This window comes from Trachemys scripta, chromosome 1 (genome assembly GCF_013100865.1).
Source record: "Trachemys scripta elegans isolate TJP31775 chromosome 1, CAS_Tse_1.0, whole genome shotgun sequence".
NCBI lineage: Eukaryota > Metazoa > Chordata > Testudines > Emydidae > Trachemys > Trachemys scripta.
This window is the reverse complement of record NC_048298.1, coordinates 209603365-209629497: the sequence shown is the minus strand read 5'-3', so window position 1 is coordinate 209629497 and position 26133 is coordinate 209603365. Positions and strand designations below refer to the sequence as shown.

At 43.4% G+C, this 26133-nt stretch overlaps 1 protein-coding gene across 2 annotated transcripts in view; it reads right to left on the bottom strand.

Annotated features, from left to right (window-relative positions):
* Window positions 1–15991, bottom strand: part of BCLAF3 (BCLAF1 and THRAP3 family member 3) — a 63629-nt gene extending 47638 nt beyond the window's left edge. The window contains exon 1 of one of the 2 annotated variants that reach the window (XM_034755692.1): window positions 15844–15991. The gene's annotated coding sequence lies outside the window, so the exon portion shown is untranslated. The remainder of the gene's footprint in view (window positions 1–15843) is intronic. The other variant, XM_034755684.1, reaches the window with a different exon arrangement.
* Window positions 15992–26133: the final 10142 nt, after the last annotated feature.

The following is a 26133-nucleotide window of genomic DNA, read 5'->3' as shown; positions in this document are numbered from 1 at the left end:
CCTTCCCAATCACCAACTCTGCCCATCCAGAAAAAGCACAATAGTTTGTGTACTTCACCAAAAACGTGTTCCCTTCATAGCTTTCTTAAAATTTTTGTATTTCATTCTTAATTTTAAAAAGTACATCATCTAAAGAAGAAGCATCTCTATTTACTCCCCACTGAAAATAAGTAGTAATGCTAAAGAGACAATAATGCTCATCCCTAGCCATCTCAAAGCCTGGCAGAACTCCATGATATTACAATACAATCAAACTAAAAGTGGAATGTACATGGTTAAGTCAAACCTAAGAAAAAGCCTTTTCAGCCAGATCAGCAGTGCAGTCATGTTGGAAGCGTGGGAAAGACTGATAGCATGTACTTGTTTTCGCCCTGGGATAAATGGTACTATTATAATTTCCAGCTCAGACACTCCTTTTGCCTCATGGAAAGAAATGTCTTATTTGTTTTAATATAGGACATTTAAAACTTACCCAAGTCAAGTAATCAGTTTCTGACTGAGATTCAGAAAATTATGGTTAAAAAAATAGATAATTTATTAAAGAAATTTCTCATAGCTTATTTTCCAAGGGTATGTGGACAATGACCCGGAGTACTAGTTACCTAAAATCATGGAAATATATGAAAATATTACTAAGTCATCTAGCTCCCTCCCTGCTAAAAAAGCTTTAAAATTAAATTATAATATGGAAAGCAAGAATAAGAATATTTGTGCTTACTCAACACATTTCTTTTCTTTGGGTACTAAGGTGTGGAGGGAGGGATAAAAAGGTGGAGGGGAGAGGGGGCAGTTGCCCTGGCTGAGAATGCCAAGCAAACATGAGACTGATTAGTTTTGGGAGGAAACTAGACAGCAATTCTGTTTATATCAGGATTGTTCGAGCCAAGCAGGGGGATTCTGCGGAGGCCTTTTGAGTTGCTGAATCTGCCTCATAGATCTTCCTTACAGATTAATTCACTTGTCTGTCTACTGGCAACTATAGTGGGATACAAATCCACAAGCTTTGAATTAGAGATCCAATGAGGTCCATTGTACCACAGAGCTTGGGGTATTGCAGGGCCCTCCCATTCTGCCATAATCTGGACACCATTTAATGGGATATAAGGAACTAATTTTGAAGCTGAGGAAAAATATCTTCTGGACATTTTGCTGTCTGGTTTTTTTTTTTTTTTTGGGGGGGGGGGGGGAAGTGGGTTGTTTTTTGTTTACAAAATGGAAGACTTTCCATAAGCAAGGGTCTTATGCAGAAATAAACCTCCTTAGAATAGTCTTGAAGTATTCCTGATGGAACCCATCCTATATTTCCTTTTCTTGTCCCTCAAGTTTCAAATCCAAGAACTGACCTTCCTCTCAGAAAGAAGAGTCTGAGCCCCCGTGACAGCTTTTCTTGGCGACTGCCTTTTTGAGAGTAGTGCTTTAGGTATGTGCAAGGATCCTTATAACACCCTTCGTAAAAGTCTGAAAGACAAATCTATGACTGAGCTTAAAATGGCCAGTGTTATTTTGTATTCCCTCCCCTCCTTCCATGTGCATTCTTTGGGGGAGGCAGCAAGGAATAGGCTCCTGCACTTTTACCCTGTCTGAATCAGACAAAGATTCCAACATACAACACAGAGCTAAGGAAATTCCTGCAGAGCTAGTGGGATGGGTATCTGGATTATTTGAGAGAGACAAGGTGGGTGAGCTACTATCTTTTATTGGACCAGCTTTTGTTGACCAATTATTTTAATCTTTTTGTCTGCTTCACAGGGCTGCTGCTTCTTTGATCCCCTTGTCAGATGCAAGTCTTGGAGGAGGGTATGTTCATAGATTCCTGACTCCTTGTGACAATGCGGTTCTGGCGGAACCCAACTGAGAGTGCCAACTCAGGACAAATTGCTCAAACAGGGCAGTTACAGCCCAAGGCTGGGGTTTTTTCCACCTCTAAGGCAAACCAAACCAGCCAGACTAAGGGGACTTCGGTCTCACCCCACTGGCTAACCGCAAGTCTCACAAGCAATCTCCTTAGACACTCCAGTTTCCCAGTATAACCACCAGTGCCACTCGTTATGGGGACAAATGGTTATGAAAACCAATACCCAAGTAACAGAAAAAGGTTCTCCTGATCCCAAAGGACCAAGCCCCAGACCCAGGTCAATATACAAATCAGATCTTACCCACAAATCACGCTGTTGCCAATCCTTTAGAATCTAAAATCTAAAGGTTTATTTATAAAGGAAAAAGATAGAAATGAGAGTTAGAATTGGTTAAATGGAATCAATTACATACAGTAATGGCAAAGTTCTTGGTTCAGGCTTGCAGCAGCGATAGAATAAACTGCAGGTTCAAATCAAGTCTCTGGAATACATCCCCCGCTGGGATGGGTCCTCAGTCCTTTGTTCAAAGCTTCAGCTTGTAGCAAAGTTCCTCCAGAGGTATGAAGCAGGATTGAAGACCAGATGGAGATGAGGCATCAGCCTTATATAGTCTTTTCCAGGTGTAAGAACACCTCTTTGTTCTTACTGTGGAAAATTACAGCAAAATTACAGCAAAAACCTGGAGTCACATGGGCCCATCCCTGCATACTTTGCTGAGTTACAAGGCGTATCTGCCTTCTCTCAATGGGTCCATTGTATAGCTGATGGTCCTTAATGGGCCATCAAGCAGACTAGGCAGAGCTAGCACCAGTTTGTCTGGGATGTCACCCAGCAGCATAGCATAAGTTTGAAACACAGACAGTATAGAGCCAATACCCACAACTTCAACTACAAAATTGATACACACATATAGACAGCATAATCATAACCCATAAACCATAACCTTGTCTTAGACACCCCATTTGACCCCCTTTATACAAGATCTGGGTGCCACTACAGGACCTTGGTCGCAACACTGATCTATATGGTCCCAGGTTATATCAATAACGTCACACTCCTTTACGGGGATTTTTATCCAGCATGGCCAGACTCAGGAATCACCAATTGGAACTGTGGTCACCTGGCTGATGGAAGAGGGAACTGGAGCTGCCCCAGGGAAAGCAACCTCCACCCTTATATATCTTGAATGGAAAAAACTTACATAGATAAATCTAACTGGAAAAACAGCCGCTAGTTAAGGCCTTTGATAACAGGCCATGAAATATGTGGACTGTTGGGTATTCTGTGGAGTTGGGCACAATGGTCCCTTATTGCCATCTTGATAGCCTCTCCAGCCTAGCTTTTGTCTAGCCTTGTTAATAAGGCGGTCTGGATGATTCGTTTGTGGGCTAGGCAGGAGATGGGGAGAAAGAGAGGAAGGGGCATTTCCCCAGCCATAAAACCAGTAGAGCTCACTATCCATGCATTACCTGGAAAGAGGTTTAGGAATTGAAGGTTTTTCATTTGACCACCTGCCAAACAAGTATCTAGCAGGCTATGAGGGGCACACCAGAGCATGCACCACCTGCAGTGCCTCAGCAAGAGAGAGAAGCCAAGAATTCAGAGGCTCAACCCCAGAAGACAGCCAAACCATTTGACACAGATCCAGACACATTAAAGCTCAACTGCCCCCAAATTTATTTTTTAGTAGAAAAGTTTTAAATCCTAAGACCTGCAGCACAGAAGTCTGTCCTGTCCTACTTATAAATGAGGTGGCAGGACAAAACTGGCATCCTTTTCAACAGATGAGGGATATCCATGAGCCAGGAATTAACAAGCTTTCACAGACCTGGTGTAGCTGCCCCTTTGTGGAAGCTCACCAGGCTGCTGAGATTGGATCCATATGCTTTTAAGCTCCTCTGGCTCTGAGGGAGCTCCAGGCACATTCTTTCTTTGGCCTCTAGGCTCACTCCCCGGGAACAGACTCTTGTCTGGTACCCCTTCTTGGTCCAGCTACCCTAGCCCCAAGACCAGTGCAGAACACACGCGCCCAATAACTTAAGTAAACACTTTCCAGAACTCCACCCTAATGGGTACTCAGGTGTATAGTTTAATTCTTCAGTGACGTGATAGTTGAAGCAGATAAACAACAATTTGCAGAGGAATTTCTAAACCAATCACTTTACAACAGGGTGGAATGATTTAAAATTCAGTGGTTTTCAAACTTTTTTTCTGGCAACCGAGTTGAAATAAATTGTTGATGCCCACGACGCAATGGAGCTGAGGATGAGTGGGGTTTGGGGTGGTGGGAAGGGGTCAGGGCTGGGGCAGAGGGTTGAGGTGTGGGGGTGAGGGCTGCAGAGTTGGGCCAGGGATGAGGCGTTTGAGGTGCAGGAGGGGACTCCAGGTTTGGGGGGGACTCAGGGCTGGGGCTGGGGATTGGGGTGCGGGAGCAGGTCAGGGCTCTGGGCTGGGAGTGCAGGCTCTGGGCTGGGGTCGGGGATGAGGGGTTTGGGGCGCAGGAAGGGGCTCTGGGTTTGGGAGGGCTGGGGCAGGGGATTAGGGCGCAGGCTTACTTCAGGCAGCTCCCAGTCAGCGGCGCAGCAGGGGTGCTAAGGCAGGCTTCCTGCCTGTCCTGGCATCGCAGACCACACTGTGCCCCGGAAGCGGCCAGCAGCACGTCCAGCTCCTAGGTGGAGGCGCAAAAGCTCCTCCATGTGGTTCTCTCCCCCAGGCACTGCCCCCCCCCAGCTCCCATTGGCCAGGAACCCCGGTGCTTGGGGCGGGGGTAATGTGTGGAGCCCCATGGGCTACCCGCCTAGGAGCCAGACCTGCTCCTGGCCTCTTCTGGGGTGCAGTGCGGTGTCAAAACAACTAGGGACTAGCCTGCCTTAGCCAGGCAGCACCACCGACGGGACTTTTTACGACCCGGTTGGCGGTGCTGACCAGAGCTCCTGTGACCCAGTGCCTTACATTCCGCGACCCAGTACTGATTTAAATCACCATGGGGAAAGCCTTGATTTACAAAATTGATTTTAATCAACTTTTCCATTTGTACTTCAGTTAATTTTCTAAAGAAGGTGCATTTTCATTAGTTGATATAACCATTAAAACATGTTGATTTAAACTAAACAGAGCCTTTACACTAGATTTGGTACATCTTTTTGCTATCTAGAAGGGTCCCTATATACACATTTATTTAAGCAATAATATAGCTTAATATTTTCAGATTCTTATTTATTGTACATTTTTAGTTTGTTAGAAAATGATGAATGATATATTGCTTATTTACTAGATAATTAACTTTTAGCTCACGGTTTGTGGCAAGCTGTATTAGGATGGCAACTAGAATTTAAACACACAAAACAGCATATAAAGTTTGTTTTTACTAAACAAAACACCCTTAATTGTTTTAGATACACAAATCTCTCTTAACAAAACATGTTTCACACTTACACAACTAAAAATTTTATTAAACAGAGGTGTTAACTGTAGTCAGTTAAACAAACTGATTTCAGGTCAGCCTGGGGAAATTTTAAATATGCCAAACAAAAGTAACAAGATCTTAAATTCCTAATCTCACCCAAGTCTCTCAAAAATGAAACAGTCTCTTAAATTACTTAGGCTGATCTATTGGTCCATATTCATAATGCTTGACTTCAAAAGTTAGATTTTTTCCCAATTTTTTTTTCTTTATACAGAAGAACAGCTTTTAACTCCATTTTTCATAGAGGCTCATGCATTCGAAATATTTATTTAAATGCTTTCAGAGATTACAGTAAATTTAAGCCTTAATGTATTTTTAATTAAATTCAGATTCATGTTAAACAGGTTTATATTTTAAAAAGAAAAAAATACAATTTAAACAAAATAAAAAATCAGTTAAGTTTTTCAAAAAGTCACCAATTTTTATCCACTCTGCTTTATTTTAGACAACATGAGATGCCCCAATTGGTGCAAAATAAGAAACATCTGTATACAATTCCCCGCCTCAGTTCCTCACCACTCTTGAGCATTCTTTGTCATTTGGTATATAACAGTTCAAGCTTCCAGGCCCCCTCTCCTGGACCTCACTCCTCCAGCTCAAGCTTCTCTTCTGAATCATGGAGTCTGCTTTGACTCCTGCAACCAGCTTCCTTTGGCTTCTGTTGGTCTGACAGTCACAAGGTTCCCTCTAGCCTAGGGCAAGGCCTAGTCAGCTAAAGGTCCTCAATGACCACCTATTCAGTCCCCTCTTTCCTTCCCACATTCAGTATGATGCAAACAGCTAAGATCACCCAGGCATAAACATACAGAGTTAATAATATCATACAGAAATCATAAATTGCACACAAACTGTCCCACATGCCTGAGTTCAACCCAAAAGATGGAAGCAGGATGAAGACCTACTATAGGATTTATAAACTTTACCATGCTGAAGAAAAAAAGTGCAGAGCATCAATGGGTTTGTTACAACAAATTTAAAAGAATTTTCTACAATGTTTGAATTTGTGGGAACATCTTTAGTAATGTAGCGTACAACAGAAGACATGCCAAGAGGCACTAAATGGACACCCTTCTCATCCCATGAAGACCTGGACTTTGCAGATGATCTCGCTCTCCTATCACATACCCAATACCATATACCCCTCTACCCCGATATAACATGACCCAATACAACACGAATTCGGATATAACACGGTAAAACAATGCTCCGGGGGGGGAGGGGGAGCGGGGCTGCACACTCCGGTGGATCAAAGCAAGTTCGATATAACGCGGTTTCACCTATAACGCGGTAAGATTTTTTGGCTCCCAAGGACAGCGTTATATTGGGGTAGAGGCGTATAAGAAAAAACAACTCGACTCAACGCATTCAGTCAGCAAATTGGACTGAAAATCAACCACAATAAGACAGATATCATGACCTTTAATATTGCCTCACTATCACCAGTAGGGATAGAGGATTATGTTCTCACCAATGTAGAAACATTCACATACTTGGGGAGCACCATCAGCCAGGACAGTGGAACAAGCCAGGACATCCAGAACAAAATCAATAAAGTCAGGACCACCTTCAGGAGCTCAACAGAGTCTAGAAATCATTAACATACAAAATCAAAACTAAACTCAAGATTTATCAGAGCAACATACTTTCAACATTACAGTGCAGAATGCTGGGGAATGAGAAAGGATGACATGTCCAAACTATCTTCGTTCCATACAACCTGCCTCAGAAAAATCCTCCATATCTTTTGGCCCAGGACAATCTCAAACCAAGACCTGTTTACACAGTGCTGCCAAGAGGACATGAGCACCATCATTGCCAGGAGACGTTGGAGATGGATTGGTCATGTGCTTCAGATGGAAGCTGATTCCATTACCAGAGTGGCAATAAGATGGACACCTGAAGGCAAGCGAAAACGAGGCCGCTGGAAAACAACATGGCAAAGAGCTGTGGAAGCCGAGCTGAAAAACCTGGGGCACAGCTGGTGAAACATTAAAAGACTTGCCAGAAACAGACAGGGGTGGAGGAGCTTCATTGCTGCCCTAAACACCAGAAGCATAATGGGAACATGATGATAATGATCTTTAGTAAATATAAGCAGCAGAAATGTCTTATCTGAGTTAGCTTACTGGGCATCTGCTACAATTTTAGCAGACTTCCATGAAAACTCACCCAGTCAGTGACATCACCTAGGCCAGTGGAGCACCATGTTTGCAGCAAAAAAGAATGCAGTGGAAACTTACAAGAATCAATGGGCTAAAAGTAACATACATAATGATTATATATTTTAAACCCAAGATAAATGGAGTTTTTTGTGGAGAAAGCACTAAGACCATAGGTTATACACCACAGATCTAGGCAGCCTTTTCCAAGTCTACCTTTTATAATATCAACCACAAACATTATCTAGACATTTCTGTGAGGAGCACCAGAGAAATCCTAGTAAGTACACTTCAAAGATGATGTGAGGCAGTTATCTCTTAGAATTCTAGGCAGTCCGCAGACTCAGGAGGACAACAATGTATCTTCAGTTCATCTTCAGGAGGTTTATTTCACTACTGTAATGACTAACTTTTTTTTTTTAAATCATGTGTGAGGTTCATACAACCCATCACACAAGTCAGGGGAATAACTGTCTAGACAACAGTACTGCTAAAAGGATATGAGGGGTTACAGTGGATAAAGTGAATGACTCAACAATGTCATGTACTTGCGAAAAAGGCTAATATTCCAGGGTGTATTAACAGGAGTGTCATATGTATGCAAGACACAGGAGGTAATTTTTCCAATGTATACATCATAAAGAAGAAATATCAAACCCACTGTTAAATGAATGCACTGGAAGACCTCAGCTGGAGTACCGTATCCCATTTTAGGCACTACGCTTTAAGAAAGAGATGAACAAATTGGACAGAGTCCAGAGGACAGCAACAAAAATGATAAAAGGTTTAGAAAACTATCCTATGAGGAAAGGTTAAAACAATTGGTCATGTTTAATTTTGTGAAAAGACTTATAATAGTCTTCAAAGGCTTCAAGGGCTATTATAAAGAGGAAGGTGACCAATTACACTGGTCTACAATTTTTGAGAAGTCGTCTGCTTCAGAGATAAAACGTGCTATTTATTATGTATTTTGATGTGCTGAATTCAAATATGACAATTAAAACAACTGATTGGCTTCTGTTTCTAAGATATTTAAGTTTTTACATTTTATGTCTATGTATATTGTGTAGATAGAGTTTTAATCATAAATTGTATACCTAGGTCTTTTCATGTATTTATGGTTGCTTTACATGATATTTCACCTGTCCTGTTTATGTAACACGTTAAAAATCAGCAAAAGGGTTATATAAATAAAATGTATTATGAAACAAAAGGCAAAAAACTATTATGTACATAGTTTAGTCCTATTCAGTGTCTACTCGGCGCTTCTTGGCTTGTCTCTTGTATTCATTAAATGGAGCATCTCTTGTCACTGTCCAGCAATAGTCTGCAAGCATTGATGGGCTTCATTTGCCCTGATAGTGTTTCTCCATTGTTGCAATGTCCTGGTGAAATCGCTCGCCGCTCGCTGCTCCGCAGTTCGGTGGGAAAAAATCTAGATGAGAGTGCAAAAAATGTATCTTTAGTGACATGTTGCAACCAAGGCTTTTGTATGCCTTGAGGAGGTTTTCCCACCAACAACCTGTAGTTGTCTGCCTTGTTGTTTCCGAGAAAACTTATTGCCACTAACTGGAAGGCTTTCTTTTGGTCAAATGAATCATCTCGAAGAAGTTCACGAATCTGAGGACCAACAAAGGCACCTTCCTTTATCTTAGCTTCACTTAACCTTGGAAATTTTCCACGGAGGTACTTGAAAGCTGCTTGTCAATGCTTTTTTGTCAATGGCCTTGACAAAGTTCTTCATCAGACCCAGCTTGATGTGTAAGGGTGGTAACAGAATCTTCCTTGATTCAACAAGTGGTGCATGCTGAACACTTTTCCTCCCAGGCTCCAATGACTGTCGGAGTGGCCAATCTTTCTTGATGTAGTGAGAATCTCTTGCACGACTATCCCATTCGCAGAGAAAACAGCAGTACTTTGTGTATCCAGTCTGCAGACCAAGTAAGAGAGCAACAACCTTCAAATCGCCACAAAGCTGCCACTGATGTTGGTCATAGTTTATGCACCTCAAAAGTTGTTTATGTTGTCATAGGTTTCCTTCATATGGACTGCATGACCAACTGGAATTGATGGCAAAACATTGCCATTATGAAGTAAAAACAGCTTTAAGACTCGTCTTCGATGAATCAATGAACAGTCTCCACTCATCTGGATCGTGAACGATGTTGAGGGCTGCCATCACACCATCGATGTTCTTGCAGGCTACAAGATCACCTTCCATGAAGAAGAATGGGACAAGATCCTTTTGATGGTCACGGAACATGGAAATCCTAACATCACCTGCCAGGAGATTCCACTGCTGCAGTCTGGAGCCCAACAGCTCTGCCTTACTCTTGGGTAGTTCTAAATCACTGACAAGGTCATTCAGTTCACCTTGTGTTATGAGGTGTGGTTCAGAGGAGGAGGATGGGAGAAAATGTGGGTCCTGTGACATTGATGGTTCAGGACCAGAAGTTTCATCCTCTTCCTCGTCTGACTCAAGTGAGAATGATTCTGGTGCATCAGGAACTGGCAGTCCTTCTCCGTGGGGTACTGGGCGTATAGCTGATGGAATGTTTGGATAATGCACAGTCCATTTTTTCTTCTTTGACACACCTTTCCCAACTGGAGGCACCATGCAGAAATAACGATTGCTGGTATCATCTGTTGGCTCTCTCCAAACCATTGGCACTGCAAAAGGCATAGATTTCCTTTTCCTGTTCAACCACTGGTGAAGATTTGTTGCACAAGTGTTGCAGCATATGTGTGGGGCCCACCTCTCGTCCTGATCTCCAATTTTGCAGCCAAAATAAAGGTGATAGGCTTTCTTAACCATAGTGGTTATACTGCGCTCTTGTGATGCAAAGTCACTTCGCCACAAACATAGCAGAAGTTATCTGCACTGTTCACACAAGTACGAGGCATCTCTGCTCACTTTGGCTAAACAGAAATGTGTCCCTTTGCAAAATCAAACACTGACAAATAAGAGAGCACGACACTGTAATGATTTCTAAAGCCGATATAGGGCAATTTGTTCAACAGAGTGATGTAAGCTTCGTTACGACTGCATCATCCATGACTTCTAGGAATAACATGATGCAATTCATATCATGTATGACGCAATACCAGCTTCAGATTGCATCATTCGTTGTTTTGCCTAAAAAGCAAGTACTGTCCAAACCCAGTCATAGATTTATTCATAGATCCAGTCAAAGATGTATTTTAGTCATTTCTGGTTTAAACTGAGATCCCTTCCCTTTATAACTCACTTATCCTCCGCCATTCCCAAGTCAAGGGTCATATATGCTGACCCAATAGCGTATCTTGAAAACTAGAGCCAATCAACAATTTTAAGCATCATTTTTGTTCTCAGTGATGCAGAATTAGTAAAGTTTGACTACATTTATTTCAGAAGCATTTTGGCTGTAGAGCAGTGTTATTATCCATGTCCACTGAAGGCAGGACAAGTAGCAATTGGCTTAATATGAAGCAAAGGAGATTTAGATTAGATACGAGGAAAAACTTTCTAACTATAAATATAAGTAAGTACTGGAACAGGCTTCCAAGGTAAATTATGAAATCCTAGTCCATGGAGATTTTTAGGTTAGACAAACACTTGCCAGGGATGGTCTAGGTTTATTTGGTCTTGTCTCAGCCCAGGAGGCTGGAGTAGATTATTTCAAGGTCCCTTCCAGACATTTTAACTATGTTGCCCATCTACACTACAAAATCAGTCATCCTGGAGAATTTATTTACTATACTTTCCTCTTCCCCTGAGATGATTGAAATATGGTTCCATCTGTAATATAGATAGTTAAAACAGGTTGGATCCTATGTCACCACCTTGCTTTAGAATAATCCAAGGAGAAAGATCTCCTTCATGTTGCAAGACAGAGCTACCTGGGGGATGGCCCCCATTCAAAATGCATGTCCGTTGACAGAGTTGGTTTTTCTAGCAAAGTCTGGACCAAAATGAATCCTGCTTCAGTTTATCACAGGCATGAAGAATACATTGGCATTGATTATACACAAAGTATAAAGTTGTGGCAATAATACCAGAGTTATTTTGCTGGAGGCAGATGTGGAGGAGCACAGTACAGCACAGACACTATTTAGTAAAGACAGTTGTTCATCAGGACTACGAGGTTGTGTCAAACTAAATGAATTACTTTTGTCTGATCTCTTCCCACACTAGCACTTGCAGAAGAAAATATTTTAAAACTATTCTAGAAAATCCAATTAGAAGTTTCAAGATGTCAAAAATGTATTGTTCAGGAACAAGTGAATATCAAATTTAAACTTCTGATCCTTGCCTTCCAGCTTCTCCCCCCCCGAACTCCCTCCCACACCCAGTCTTGTGCGCTGCACGTCCACACACCCCAGCCCTCTGCCCTGACCTCGAGTCCCCCCCCCACACCCAACCTCTGCCCTGAACCCCCCCACACCCAGCCTTCTGCCCTGACCACGAGCCCCGCCCCCCACCCCCCCAACACCCAGCCCTCTGCCCTGAACCCCCCACCCAGTGGGCTGAGCAGGCTGGCGGCGTAAGATCAGCATTTTAATTTAATTTTAAATGAAGCTTCTTAAACATTTTGAAAACCTTGTTTACTTTACATACAACAATAGTTTAGTTATATAATATACACTTAGAGAGAGACCCCTTCTAAAAAAGCGTTAAAATATATTACCAGCACGCGAAACCTTAAATTAAAGTGAATAAATGAAGACTCGGCACACCACTTCTGAAAGGTTGCCTACCCCTGCACTACGCAAACCTCCTCCCACAAGACTCAAGAAAGAATAGAGACCTACAAAGCTAAGAGATAAATAAAATAAGTAATTATGATAGGGACTCCCTTCTCTAGTTTTCTCATCACTTCTTGTCTCACTTGTCTCTCTTTTTAGGACTTGAGTACAATTTTCAAGAGCTCTGATGTGACTAAGGAGCACACACCCCATTTTCTCAGTGATTTTCAGGAGCCTAAGGCCTGGTCTACGCTACAGGGTTAGGTCGACATAAGCTGCCTTGTGTCAACCTAGCTGTGGAAGTGTCTTCACTTTTGGCTCCTGCCAACGTAAGTGCCTCTTAACACTAATTTAGTAACAGCATCTTCCTGAGCTGCCTAGAGTCACAATCGATGTAATTAGGTCGATGCACCGTCGGTGTAGACACTAAGTTGCTTACTGACAATACAATCAATACACACACTCCTGGTGAGGACGTGCACCGCCAACACAAGGAGCCCTGTGCACATACATAAGCCAGTTAACTTTGGTGGCTGTATGCCAACGTAAGTTACGCAGACATAATTCTGTAGTGTGCACATGGCCTAAGTCACTTTTGAAAATGGCGCTTAGCCTCCTAACTCACTTCGATGCGTTTAGAAGTGTTACCCCTTGTCTATGCTAGGCAAAAAGATGTTTCTATAAAATAGTGTCGCTTTATCTAGACAAGGACTTAGGTGTAAGGGCTTGTCTACACAAAAGCTTGTACCACTTCAACTATTTTTTGTATATTTGCTTTCAGTTTAAACTGGTGCAAGTTTGTGTAGATGTCTATACTGATTTCGTTTAATCCTGTAAAATGACACTACACAGAAACAAAACTCTCAAGCCAAAATACCAGTCCCTACACACAAAACTTGCACCTGTTTAATGAAATCAATATAAATTAGGGCTGTCAATTAATCGCAGTTAACGCATGCGATTAACTCAAAAAAAATTAATCACATGCTTATAACAATAGAATACCAATTGAAATTTATTAAATATTTTTGGATGTTTCTCTACATTTCAATATTGATTTTAATTACAACTCAGAATACAAAGTGCACGTGCTCACTTTATATTATTTTTATTACAAATATATGCACTGTAAAAATTATAAACAAAATAAATAGTATTTTTCAATTCACCTCATACAAGTACTGAAGTGCAATCTCTTTATCGTCAAAGTGTAACTTACAAATGCAGATTTTTTTTGGTTACATAACTGCACTCAAAAACAAAACAGTGTAAAACTTTAGAGCCTACAAGTCCATTCAGTCCTACGTCTTATTCTGCCAATCGCTAAGACAAACAAGTTTGTTTACATTAATGGGAGATACTGCTGCGTGCTTCTTATTTACAATGTCACCTAAAAGTGAGAACAGGCATTCACATAGCACTTTTGTTGCCGGCATTGCAAGGTATTTAAATGCCAGATATGCTAAACATTCGTATGCCCTTCCATGCTTTGGCCACCATTCCAGAGGACATGCTTCCATTTTGATGAAGCTTGTTAAAAAAATAATGCGTTAATTAAATTTGTGACTATACTCCTTGGGGGGAGAACTGTATGTCTTCTGCTCTGTTTTACCCGCATTCTGCATATATTTCATGTTATAGCCGTCTCGGATGATGAACAAGCACATTTTCGTTTTAAAAACACTTTCACTGCAGATCTGACAAAACGCAAAGAAGGTACCAACGTGAGATTTCTAAGGATAGCTACAGCACTCGACCCAAGATTTAAGAATCTGAAGTGCCTTCCAAAATCTGAGAGGGACGGGGGTGGAGCATGCTTTCAGAAGTCTTAAAAGAGCAATGCTCTGATGCAGAAACTACAGTACCCGAACCACCAAAAGAGAATATCAATCTTCTGCTGGTGGCATCTGACTCAGATGATGAAAATAAATATGCGTCAGTCCGCGCTGCTTTGGATTGTTATCAAGCAGACCCCATCATCAGCATGGAAACATGTCCTCTGAAATGATGGTTGAAGCATGAAGGGACATATGAATCTTGCATCTGGCATGTAAATATCTTGCAACGCGAGCTACAACAGTGCCATGAGAATGCCCGTAAACAAGTCTGTAACACTGTAAACAAGAAGCTGGCAGCATTATCTCCTGCAAATTGTAACCAATCTTGTTTATCTGAGTGATTGGCTGACCAAGAAATAGGACTGAGTGAACTTGTAGGCTCTAAAATTTTACATTTTATTTTTGAATGCAGTTGTTGATTTTACATGATTCTACATATGTAAGTTCAACTTTCATGATAAAGAGATTGCACTACATTACTTGTATGAGGTGAATTGAAAAATACATTTGTTTTTTACTGTGCAAATATTAATGATCAAAAATAAATATAAAGTGAGCACTGTACACTTTGTATTCTGTGTTATAATTGAAATTAATATATTTGAAAATGTAGTAAACATCCAAAAATATTTAAAATAAATAGTATTGTATTGTTTAATCGCACAATTAATTTATTTAACTGCTTGGCAGCCCTAATACACACCTTCAGTTAAGCTGTGCAAATTTGTGTTCAAAAATCCAAAATTTCTTAGGGCAGGGAGGGTCTGGACACATCTTGTTCAATTCAAAGCAAAATAATAGCAATAAACTCAGTGCTGTATAGGTGATGCAACAGAGTTCACAGAAAAAAAATGAATTTAATGGATCAATAAATATGAGTAACCTCATGATATTATAATCTCATAATTCTTGCCTATGCTCGCCTTAACCCTAACAAACCTGGTCAAATCATACTGTATGCAAGATATCATCTATTTTAGGGGGCTTATACCTATCACCATAAATGAGTTTCTCCAGATTAGCACAGCCCAAGTCTCTATTGATCTTTTGCTGAGTCTACAACTCCTCTCCTCTCCAGATTTACAGGGCAGTTTAGAATGAGTTTTTTTTTTTTTTTGGGGGGGGGGGGGGAGAGAGGCTGTTAGCTTGATTGGTATTTTAATCTTATGCAATTTGCCATACCAATACATATTTTATTTGGTTTTACTACACGACGAGAGGACAAGGTTTCACATGAAATATCAAGCGGGAAACATTTGTTTGTCGGTAGCCCTGGCCCCTGACCTGAAGCCAGGCTAGTACCCTGGCGGGGAAGAGTCAGCTGGAGTGGAAGGGGCAGAAGAAAGGTCAGCGAGGGGAAGGGAGCATTGCTCAGCCACCTGTGTTGGTATGAGGCGTTTTGCACATGCCGGGGGGAGGGGAGGATGGGCGGCACTGGGAGAACTCAAAGCGCAGCCAGCCCAATGCCCAGGCCGCGCGGGGCTCTGGCTGGGGGCTCAGGCCAGGGGCGGGAGCTTTAGTTTTCCTCCCAGCGCTGTCCCCAGGTGAGGCTCCGCTCGGGAGCTCGCCCCCGGGGCTGCAGGCAGCCGAGCAGGCCCCGCGCCTCGCCATGTCCCCGCGGCCGCCCCCGAGTCACGCCGGGTCCTGCCCCCAGCGAGCCCCGGGCCCGGCCGCAGCAGGTGCCCCCGCCCCGCCATGGGGAGCGAGGCCCGGCCGGGGACACACCCACCTCCTGACCCGCCAGCGGGAGGCCCCAGCCCGGCGCGGCCCCCTCCCGCCGGGCGCGCGGTGACACTCACCCTGTGCCGCCGCCGCCAACGCCGCTTCGGGGCCCGCCGCCGCCCCCGCGGAGAGAGCTGGGCCCCGGCGTAACGTGACAAACCGCTGCCCCCTTGGACTAGGCGGCTGCTGCTCGGCTCGGCTCGGCTGGCAGGGCGCATGCGCCCAGGGGCTGAGCAGGCTCCGTGCCGCCCGCTGAAGCCTCTGCCCGCGCTCGGGGGAGCTGGCTCGGGGCCGGGCGGAGCCTGGGCAGGGGGCGGTCACAGAGATGGGGGCGGGGCCCAGGGGCAATACGGGTTGCCGCGGCTGACAGCGGGGTCTGGGCGCTGCCGGGCAGGGGGCAGCGGAGAAGCCGGCTGGGATTGGGGGGGTAACGGGGACCCCAGACCCGGACGCTGCCGTGGCTGCAAAAACGGGGCGTGGCGACGGGGGACTTTTTGCCCCATCTCAGCCCCTCGCTCCCCAGGGCGGCGCCGCAAACCCCGGGCCCGTCCCAGCGCCCAGACCAGGCTGCTCCCCCCGGCGTGCGGAGCCGCGAGTCGGGGCAACATTTCACATGCAGCCCCCGGCTCGCTAATGGCCAGACGCGAGTTTAGAGACTCCCCGGTCCCGTGTCCGCAGCGCCTCCCAGCGGTTCCCCGACGTGCCCGCGCGGCTGTTCTCAGCGCCGGACCCGCACCCGGGTGTCCGGCAACACGTGTTTCTAATTCTACAGTTTTGTTTTTATTTTTTAACACACCAGTTTATTCTTTGGGATCATGTGGCTTTAAGGCTGGCAGTTTTCCTGTTGTGGAGACAACACTTGTTCAGTTTCCTTTGATCCACCAAAGGGGATTGGTTTCAGAGTAGAAGCCGTGTTAGTCTGTATCCCCAAAAAGAAGAACAGGAGTACTTATGGCACCTTAGAGACTCACAAATTTATTAGAGCATAAGCTTTCGTGGACTACAGCCCACTTCTTCGGATCCACAAATTTATTAGAGCATAAGCTTTCATGGACTACAGCCCACTTCTTTGGATCCGAAGAAGTGGGCTGTAGTCCACGAAAGCTTATGCTCTAATAAATTTGTGAGTCTCTAAGGTGCCACAAGTCCTCCTGTTCTTCTTTTTTCAAAGGGGATTGCCTTGTCAAGGATTTTTGGGGTTTTTGCCTCTCTATCCAACACCATAGTGCTATTGCACATGTCGCCACTGGTGTGTAGAATGTATTTCCCAAATATTCACCACAGGCCAGATTCGTAAACGGTAAAAGCACCTAGATGCTTATGAAAATCCCAATAGTTGCCTAAATATGTTTAAAAATCTGGTCTAAGTCGGCAGGGCTACTAGATGGTCTTTGGTTCATACTTTCTAGAGCCTATACCTTGGTTGATGGCACCAGGTCTGATGGTGCAGTCGGCAATATAGTTCTCTCTTCTGTACTGGACTCTAGTCCAAAGCCCCCTCCTCTCCTACTGGGGATACTGCTCAGGACTCACCCAGAGTAGAGCACCCAGAGGGACACTACTCAAAGAAGAGGCTATTTACCCTATTCAGTAACTGTAGCTCTTCAAGGTTTATCCCCCTCTGGGTGCTCCATTCTGGGTGCAGATCCTTAAGTGGAGATTTTCATTAGCAGTGTCTGTTCAGCACACACACCATTGGCATACTTGTGTCCTACATCACATATCACTATATACAGGGCTGTCCCTAGGGGGGTACGGAGCCTGGAGTGGAAGTGATGTCACTTCCTGGAGTGACCATGACAGGGGTGGTTAGGGGAGGCAATTCCTCCCCACACTCCACCCCCCAAAGACCCCACTTCAGCGGCGCTGCTGGGTTCCAAGGGCCTGGGGCCATGCCGCCCACCTTCCTGGGGCTGAGGAGGCTGCAGCAGTACCACCATGCGCTTTCCTGGTGCTCCAGAGCACATGCTCTCCCTTGGGTGGAAGGGCAGGGCTAGGGATAGCCTCCCCCAGATAGCGGTTCACCCGCCACCTATGCAGCACGAGCCCGCCCCAAAGCGTGGGGCCTAGAGTGGTCACCCCGATTTGCCGTCCCCTAGGGACGACTCTGACTGTATCAGAAGAAACTCCGAAGATGAGGGGAAGGAGGGTGGGCACGGTAGCACCCATAAGGACACACATCTCAAAGAAATACAGATACTGCACATCGCGAGTAACCTCTGCTTCGCAATGTGTCCACAAAACAAATGTCTCTCCCGTCGACGTAACTTCTACCTCTCAGGGAAGTGGATTACCCTACAATCAGGAGCTCTCAACCATTCCTGACAACTGTACACCTTTAAGGAGTCTGGTTTGTCTTGCATACCCCAATGTTCACCTCACTTAAAAAGTATTTGCTTACAAAATCAGACATAAAAATACAAAAGTGTCACAGCACCCTATTACTGAAAAATTGTTTACTTTCTCATTTTTACCATATAATTATAAATCAATTGGAGTATAAATATTGTACTAGCATTTCAGTGTACAGTACATAGAGCAGTATGAAATGTTAGTTTGTACTGACTTCACTAGCGCTTTTTATGGGGCCTGTTGTTCAACTAGGGAAATATCTAGATGAGCTGATGTAGCCCCTGGAAGACCACTGCGTACCCCCAGGGGTATGCGTACTCCTGGTTTAGCACCACTGATCCTATATCCAGGGCCGGCTCTAGGCACCAGCAAAACAAGCTGGTGCTTGGGGCAGCACATTTTTAGGGGCGGCATGGCCGGCGCCAGAATGCCGCCCCTAAAAATGTGCCCCGGCCGCCCTAGCTCACCTCCCCTGCTGCTGCCACGGCGCGCGAAACAGCTGATTCGCGTGCCGCTACTCGCCCTCCCTCCTAGGCTCTCAAACCTGGGAGGGAGGGGGAGCAGCGGCGCGCGAATCAGCTGTTTCGCGCTCCACGGCGGCTCGGAGTCTCCCCCTCCCTCCCAGGCTCTCAAACCTGGGAGGAAGGGGGAGATCCCGAGCGGCCACGGCGTGGCGCCGCTTCTCCCCCTCCCTCCCAGGCTTGAGAGCCTGGGGGGAGGAGGCAGGGCTGGGGATTTGGGGAAGGGGCGGAGTTGAGGCGAGGCAATTAAATAAGGGGGAGGAGGGCACGGCCAAAATTGTTTTTGCTTTGGGGGGCAAAAATCCTAGAGCTGGCCCTGCCTATATCGATGGGTGAACCCCTCCCACTGGCGTAGGTACCATCTTCACTGAAGTGCTACAGCTGCACTGCTGCTGTTTTTTAAGCATAGACAAACCCTGAACATTGTAAAACCTACGTCCCTTCGTGAATCTACCCTTAGGCCTTTTCCTCATGGCTAAAAAAGATTGTTTTGTTTTACTTCGGATACCTAAGGTGCGAGAGCTACTCTGAGGTTAAAAAACAAAACAAACCACCACACTAGGGTTACCATACGTCCGGATTTTCCCGGACATGTCCGGCTTTTTGGGCTCCAAATCCCAGTCCGGGGGGAAATCCCAAAAAGCCGGACATGTCCGGGAAAATCGGACATGCGGTGCCAGGCCGGCGGAGCGGGGCCTGGCCAGGCCGGGGGCTCGGGGGGCCTGGCCAGCGGTGCCGGGCCGGGGGCTCGGGGGCGGGCCGCGCCTCCTCCCCCCACACCCTCCCTTACCTACTTCAGGCTTCCTGCGACTCAAATGTTCGCGGGAAGCAGGGGAGGGGGCGGAGACTTTGGGGAGGGGGCGGAGTTGGGGCGGGGCTGGGGCCCCGTGGAGTGTCCTCCTTTTGGAGGCACTAAATATGGTAACCCTACACCACACACACACACACTGAGGACAAGGCACTTCAGTTTTAGCAGTGAGAAGACCTGAGAAAACGTCTCTGCAGTAAGAGCAGAAGGCAATAGGCTCATATGTTTGTGCCAAAGCAGAGAGGTGTAAATCTTGTTTTGAAAACTTGATCAATAAGTGTAATAGTGACAACGAAGAGGGGTGCGGAGTCTGTATAAGGAACAATGGTAAATTTTCTGCCTAATGGGTTGTGTTTAAAATGTATTCATAAGTATTTCAAATGCTGTTTACAATGCTTTACACGAGTATCAGTGTTGTGTACATTAAACCTTCCTATAGGCCATACAGTTTCTGATCTATAATGGGAAGAGCTTAATAAAAAAAAACAATACCTTCCTGCAGGGTTTTACATACAATAGCCTTGTGGTTTACCTCTATAAAATGCTTCTCCAAATTACAAAAATCTTTTATTTAGTTGTGTCCAAATTTAAAAGAGAGATTTCACAATGGTAGCAAATTGTGATGGGAGTGCAACCAACCATTACAATGTGCTACCCTCGGACCAAGATAATGGTGAAAGGCAAAGGGAGCAAATTGTGACAGTGCACCAAAAAAGCATACCCATGGAAGTCAGTAACTGCTGTATAAAATTGTGTTTGTAGCTGTTTCTAACATTATACTGGTCCCAGAACAGCAAGCCTGGCTAGGGGGTGTGCTGACTGCAGCTTCTCCCTGTGGGTAGGCCAGGCTGGGCCCAGTGCCTGGGAAATGAAGGGGCAGGGATGAACATCCAGTCGAACCTCCTCTCCCCCATCTGCCCTCCAGGAAGAGGCTGGGCAATAATGGCCCCAACCCCACACACTGCTGGGAAACAACCCTCCTCCCCCAATCTGGCAGGGCATTAGCTCACCCCCTCCAATTCCCCTGATGGGGCAATGATTTCCCCCTTCCACTGGGGCAATAACTCTCCCAGAGCCAGCCATATTAATCCATACATCTTTACCAGGAAAGGTGAACTGCTGGAAAGTCCTGAACTCCAAAGGGCTCAACCTGATTATATATATCTAAAATTTACTACACTTTTAAACCCCATAGAACACTCCCTATCACTGCACAAAGAGGAATATCTTTATAATCAAGAAAAGGAAGGTCGACCTGTTAGAGTAAGAAAACATCTCACTTTTTCTGTTATTCATTACTCCAGCTGGCAGGTTCATATATTTACCATGACAAAAGATGGGCTTTATAAAGCACACAGGGATATTCAGACCAATAGCATGGCTGACAACATTCTGAAACTTGAAAATGGGCAGATAGAGCATCCCACTTTAAGTTGCAAACTGTTTCAGAATGACTACAGAAAACCCATTTTGCATATAAGCTTTTATATACATAACCTGAAATAATGTAGCAATATTAACTTCTTTACTTCTGAATCCTCCTCTAGCAATACAGGTTTCAGTCCTGCAAACAGTTATATGGTTAATATTAAACATGTGCATAAGTGTTTCCAGAATTGGGACCATAGTTTTTAAAGTAAAACTCCAATAAACTAGTTAACTAAATATTTAATTAGTAAAATTATATTTAAATTTCAAAACAGCTTTTATCAAGAGTCTCATTGGTTCATTATCTCCATACCTGTGAACTGTGACTGGTTTCTCTATGGGCCTTATTGGACATGGCTCATTTGATGATTACACATTATATTTAAGACAATTTATTATTTTTAAATGATTTGTCTTTCCAATTAAAAGTAGTTAGTGTAGCTTTCATATTCCACTTGAATGAAAAATTTGTTTTGTGGACACATTAACTGTGTCTATGTGGCTAAAGACTTATAGATTACAAATGCAAGTAAACTGGAATTCAAAAATAAAAGATCACACAATTAAACATACGGTGACTTAACTGTCCATAAAAATCACTTTTACACACAAAAAGTTGTGCCAAAGGCCATGGCCAGCTAATTGTAGAACAGTGAACAAAATATTTCAATGGAAGCTGTTCAGCCAGGGGCGGCTCTATGTATTTTGCCGCCCCAAGCACGGCAGTCAGGCGGCTGTGAGCGGCGCGCCTGCGGGAGGTCCACCGGTCCCACGGCTTTGGTGTACCCGCCGCCAAAGCTGCGGGACCGGCGGACCTCCAGCAGGCATGCCACCGAAGGCTTGGTGCGCTGGTGCCTGGAGCCATCCCTGTGCTCAGCCCCTTTCAAGATCAGGTAGAGGCAAGCTGAGCAACACAGGCTTACTCTGCACTAGTGAAAGTTAACTGGTTTGACGACAACAGATCAAAACACCTGGTTTTGAATACTGCTATTCCACTGAGGTGATCCTGGTTAACCAAGTTCCAAGCCTCTTGTAACAAGTGTGCTAGTTTTGTTATCATATACAATTCATTTTTACTAGCCTTGACTCAGCCCTAGTGCAAGAGATGTTTCAGAGGAGAGAGAATGCTGCCTCAAACCTGCTGCAGCAGATCCTCTGGAGAGAGAGTCTGCAAGGGAGGAGAAAGTCTAAGAGAGCTGTCAAAGAAACAATAAAAAAGTGGACGAGGCAAACTTCAAGAGAAATGTTTAGTGGGTGCTTTACCTTTTTTTAAGCCTGGTTTTAAATATGCTTTTATAGTAACAATAATTTTGGGCTCTGCTTTCAGTAATAGCCTGAACTTCAATCATCATTTCTCCCTCACACACGCCCCTCTTCAGAGATCCAGGTATTTTTCTCCCTTTTATACAAAAATACTTTAACCAAATAAACCACAAGTTTTGTTTCCCTTTATTAAAGGAGAGTGCTGTATACATACTGTACAGAAAGCATTTATAGATAGTCTATAGTAATATTTAGTATTTATACAGTGCTGTGGAAACAAATCAGTTAAGCATCACAAACACCGACATGATGTAGGTCAACTATTTTTCCCCAATTTACAGAAACTTAGGCCAGAAGCTCAAATCAGACCTTGGGATAATTTGTTACATCTACATTGACTTCAGGTGAGTTACACCTCACCCAGACCAAGGCTGACTTTGGCCCAGAAAACGGTTAAGCAATTAGCTCAATGATCAGTTTGCATACTTGTGATCCTCTCCTGATTATGTGCTCCAAGCAGTAGCCAACATTTCCTCAGTTAACTGGAGGTGATTAGGATCCTCCTTATTAAAATCACATTGTGTAGCTTTGATATTTGAGTGAAACTCTGTCAAATTAGTAACTTATAAATATGGAAAAAGAAATGGGATTTAACAATTAAACTGGAACAGGATGACTGACTGCATTACTCAGCTCACTTAGCATCAGCAAATTATTTTTTAAATAGAGTCTTACTCTGAATCTAACAACTCATCTAATTCTCCTGGTTGGTCAAATAAAATAGGATTCAAGCCTCCTTTTTATGACATAATGGTGCCTGGATATTTATAAGGTCATTGTGACTTCCCTGTAGCAACACATAAAACAAATCCATTGCCTCTAGCTGTACTGACTGTGGTGACTGGTGTATAATTTGTAAGATGTAGCTTAATAACTTTAGCTGTAAACTAAAGGCACTTAGTGTATGAACAGGTATGGCGTATAAACTTGATCACCAAAAGAGAATTTTTTTTTATTTTTTTTGAACAAGCAATCAATTTTGAATAAGTAATAAATAGGACACCAGTGAGGTTATTTAAGGATGGAGTGATGCATTTGCATTTCCCTGCATATGTGAGCAGGAAGAACTAGAATTTGGATACTCCACAGGGAAAGAAGTTGTAATGAAGTGGTGGCGTGAGAAAATGAAAGTATGACTTTGGATTTCAAGAGACATCGATAGGTAGATGGTTAAGAAGGGATTACTAATATTTATTTATATATTATGATTTTGAATATTCATGACTCAATATTAAGTTTGCACAGTCTATGAACCACCTTAGTGACATTGTTACCCTTATCCTCCCCCATTTCTTCCAATTGTTTGTTAAACCCATTTGTTGTATCTTGTTTTACATTAAATTATAAAAATCCTCAATGCAGGATCTTGTGCGTTTGTATAGCAACTAGCAAAACAGAGCCCTGATTTTGATTGGAGGCACTGAGTGTTACCATAATACAAATAATTAAGTAGAGGTGATGCAATAGTATATCTGAGATGGCAATAGGCAGACTTACTGATCTAGGACACTGGGAAAGAGAAAAAGTTCAGGGTTCAGGATATCACCAGGATTACAGTTAGTAAAGAAAAATGGGAGGTTTGGGTCAAGGAAGATGAAACAGGCAAAGAAGCTATTACTTATTTCCTAAATTGTGTGGGAATTTTTAGTGCTTTGACACACCCTAGAAGTCCTCTATTTATTAACATAGTGAGAATAGCATGGACCACAGCACAGCAAACTTCTCCATATGGCCATAGCAATTCTGATCTGGATGCGCCATCTCTAGAGGTGAGAGGATTATTCAGTCTCTGTGCCCATTCAATTTTTGGTCTGGCAGCTGTGGTATAAAGTGCCTTCAACTAGAAATTGGACTAAGAGCAAACTAATTTCACAAGACATCCGTGAGAATTTTTAGTCGTGAGGGCTGACTGTCTTGGGACTGGTAATGTAGAGGTGAAAGCTATGGTCTTGATTCTGAACTCACACCAGTGTAAATTAGGAGTGACCTCAGAGAAGTCACTAGAGTTAAACCCTGTAACACTGTAACAGTTCTCCAGGGAATTGAGAATGGTCAGTTATGTTCATATTTCTCCATATTTGTGAAAGATGCTAATAATTTTCTTTTGGGGGATGTTGCCACATTAGGTTAAAAAAAGGAAGTTTTAGACCACAATAGAATAGTTTTGCCATTTATTTTAAGAGAAAAGTTATTGTGATGACATAAGGGACACCCGAATTTTTGAAAGTTCAGTATTGTATTATGCCTGCATTGCCCTAACATTGCCAGCCACTGGCCTGCACTCTGTCTTTCCATGGGATTAACAAGTACTGCTCATATGTAGTATTTGGTAAATATGTGCCTGTCATTCTCAGAAAAATACAGGAAATAGTATGAGAATAAATTTCCAGTTTATGATCTCATCTCACACCCACGAAAATTCTTCTATAACTAGATATTTCTGGATATTTGGGGGTCCAATCCTGTGTAGTGCTGAGCACTCTCAACTCCCATTAACTTCGGTGACTCTTCTTAACCTGCGCATGTATGGCTGAAATATACAGCACATGTGATTGATTGCCAAAATAAATAAATAAAACATTCTCCGTTCAAGGACTATGTAAATCATGCCACTTATTACTGCAGTTTTCTACTTTTCTCATTTCTTCTCAGTCTGAGCTAGCATCTCTCTAACAAACATTCAGGCTGGATTTCAGAAGGGCTGCATGTGTAGTTGTGAATCACGAGACCCTAGCTTCTAGAAGGTCATTTTGATCCTGCACATTGCAGGGTTCAGATAGTCATCCAAACCACTGGTTGGGAAACAGATTTACACTATTTCCTTGGTTTTCAATGATCAAATATACTGTAAGAACTTCTCACCATATTTCAGTACTTCAGCTGTGCAAAATGAGGAAACAGAGTGGAAGACAAGTGTCATAAAACTCTTCTGAAGGACAAGAAATTGTTAGCTTGTTAGCTTGCATTTTAGTTAAAAAAAAAAAAAAAAAAGCTTAAAACCCTTTCCCTCCTTACTCCCTGCTTTCAAATTTAAATAGTCTTTCCCATAAAATATTTTCTTAATAGACAAAATAGATAATCGATGATTAGCAGATTGAGCAGTAGTACTAATTTTCAGACATGAGAGCTTATACAGATGATAAAGGACTGTGTATTAATGAAAATCAACTAATTTGTGATCCACTATAACCCTCAGATCCTTTTCAGCAGTACTACCACCTAGCCAGTTATTCCCCTTTTGTAGCTGTGCATTTGATTTGTCCTTCCCAAGTGAAGTACTTTGCATTTGTCTTTACTGAATTCCATCTTATTGAATTCAGACCAGTTCTCCAATTAATCAAGGTCATTTTGAATTCTAACCCTGTCCTCCAAAGTGCGTGTAATCCCTCCCAGCTTGGTGTCATCTGCAAATTGTGTAAGCACACTCTCCACTTTGTAATTCAGGTCATTAATGAACATTAAATAGTACCACACCCAGGACTGACCCCTGGGGATCCCACTAGCTATGCACTCCCAATTTGATAGTGAACCACTGACAACTACTCTGAGTACCATCTTTCAACTAGTTGTGTACCCATCTTATAGTAATTTTGCTTTAGTCCAGTTGTGTAAATACTTTTCTGTAGCTTCAACTTAGCAATGTAGTATATGATTTCATCTAACACAATGAAAGAGGCATATTTCAGTGGTTCTCCAACAATTCCATTCTGTGGATCACTTCATAACAAAGATCACTTTCATCCACTTCTCTCCCCCTCCTTCTCTACGGCGCGGTTCTCAAATGGTTTAATTCTGTAGATCTCTAGAAAGAACTTGGAGGACCACCTGTAGTTCCAGGACCATTGTCCTATACAAAGAAAGTCCATTGCATCGTTCTGAACCACAGCAGCAAATATGAATACCAGTACAAAGAGTAAGAAAATGAATTAAGGCCC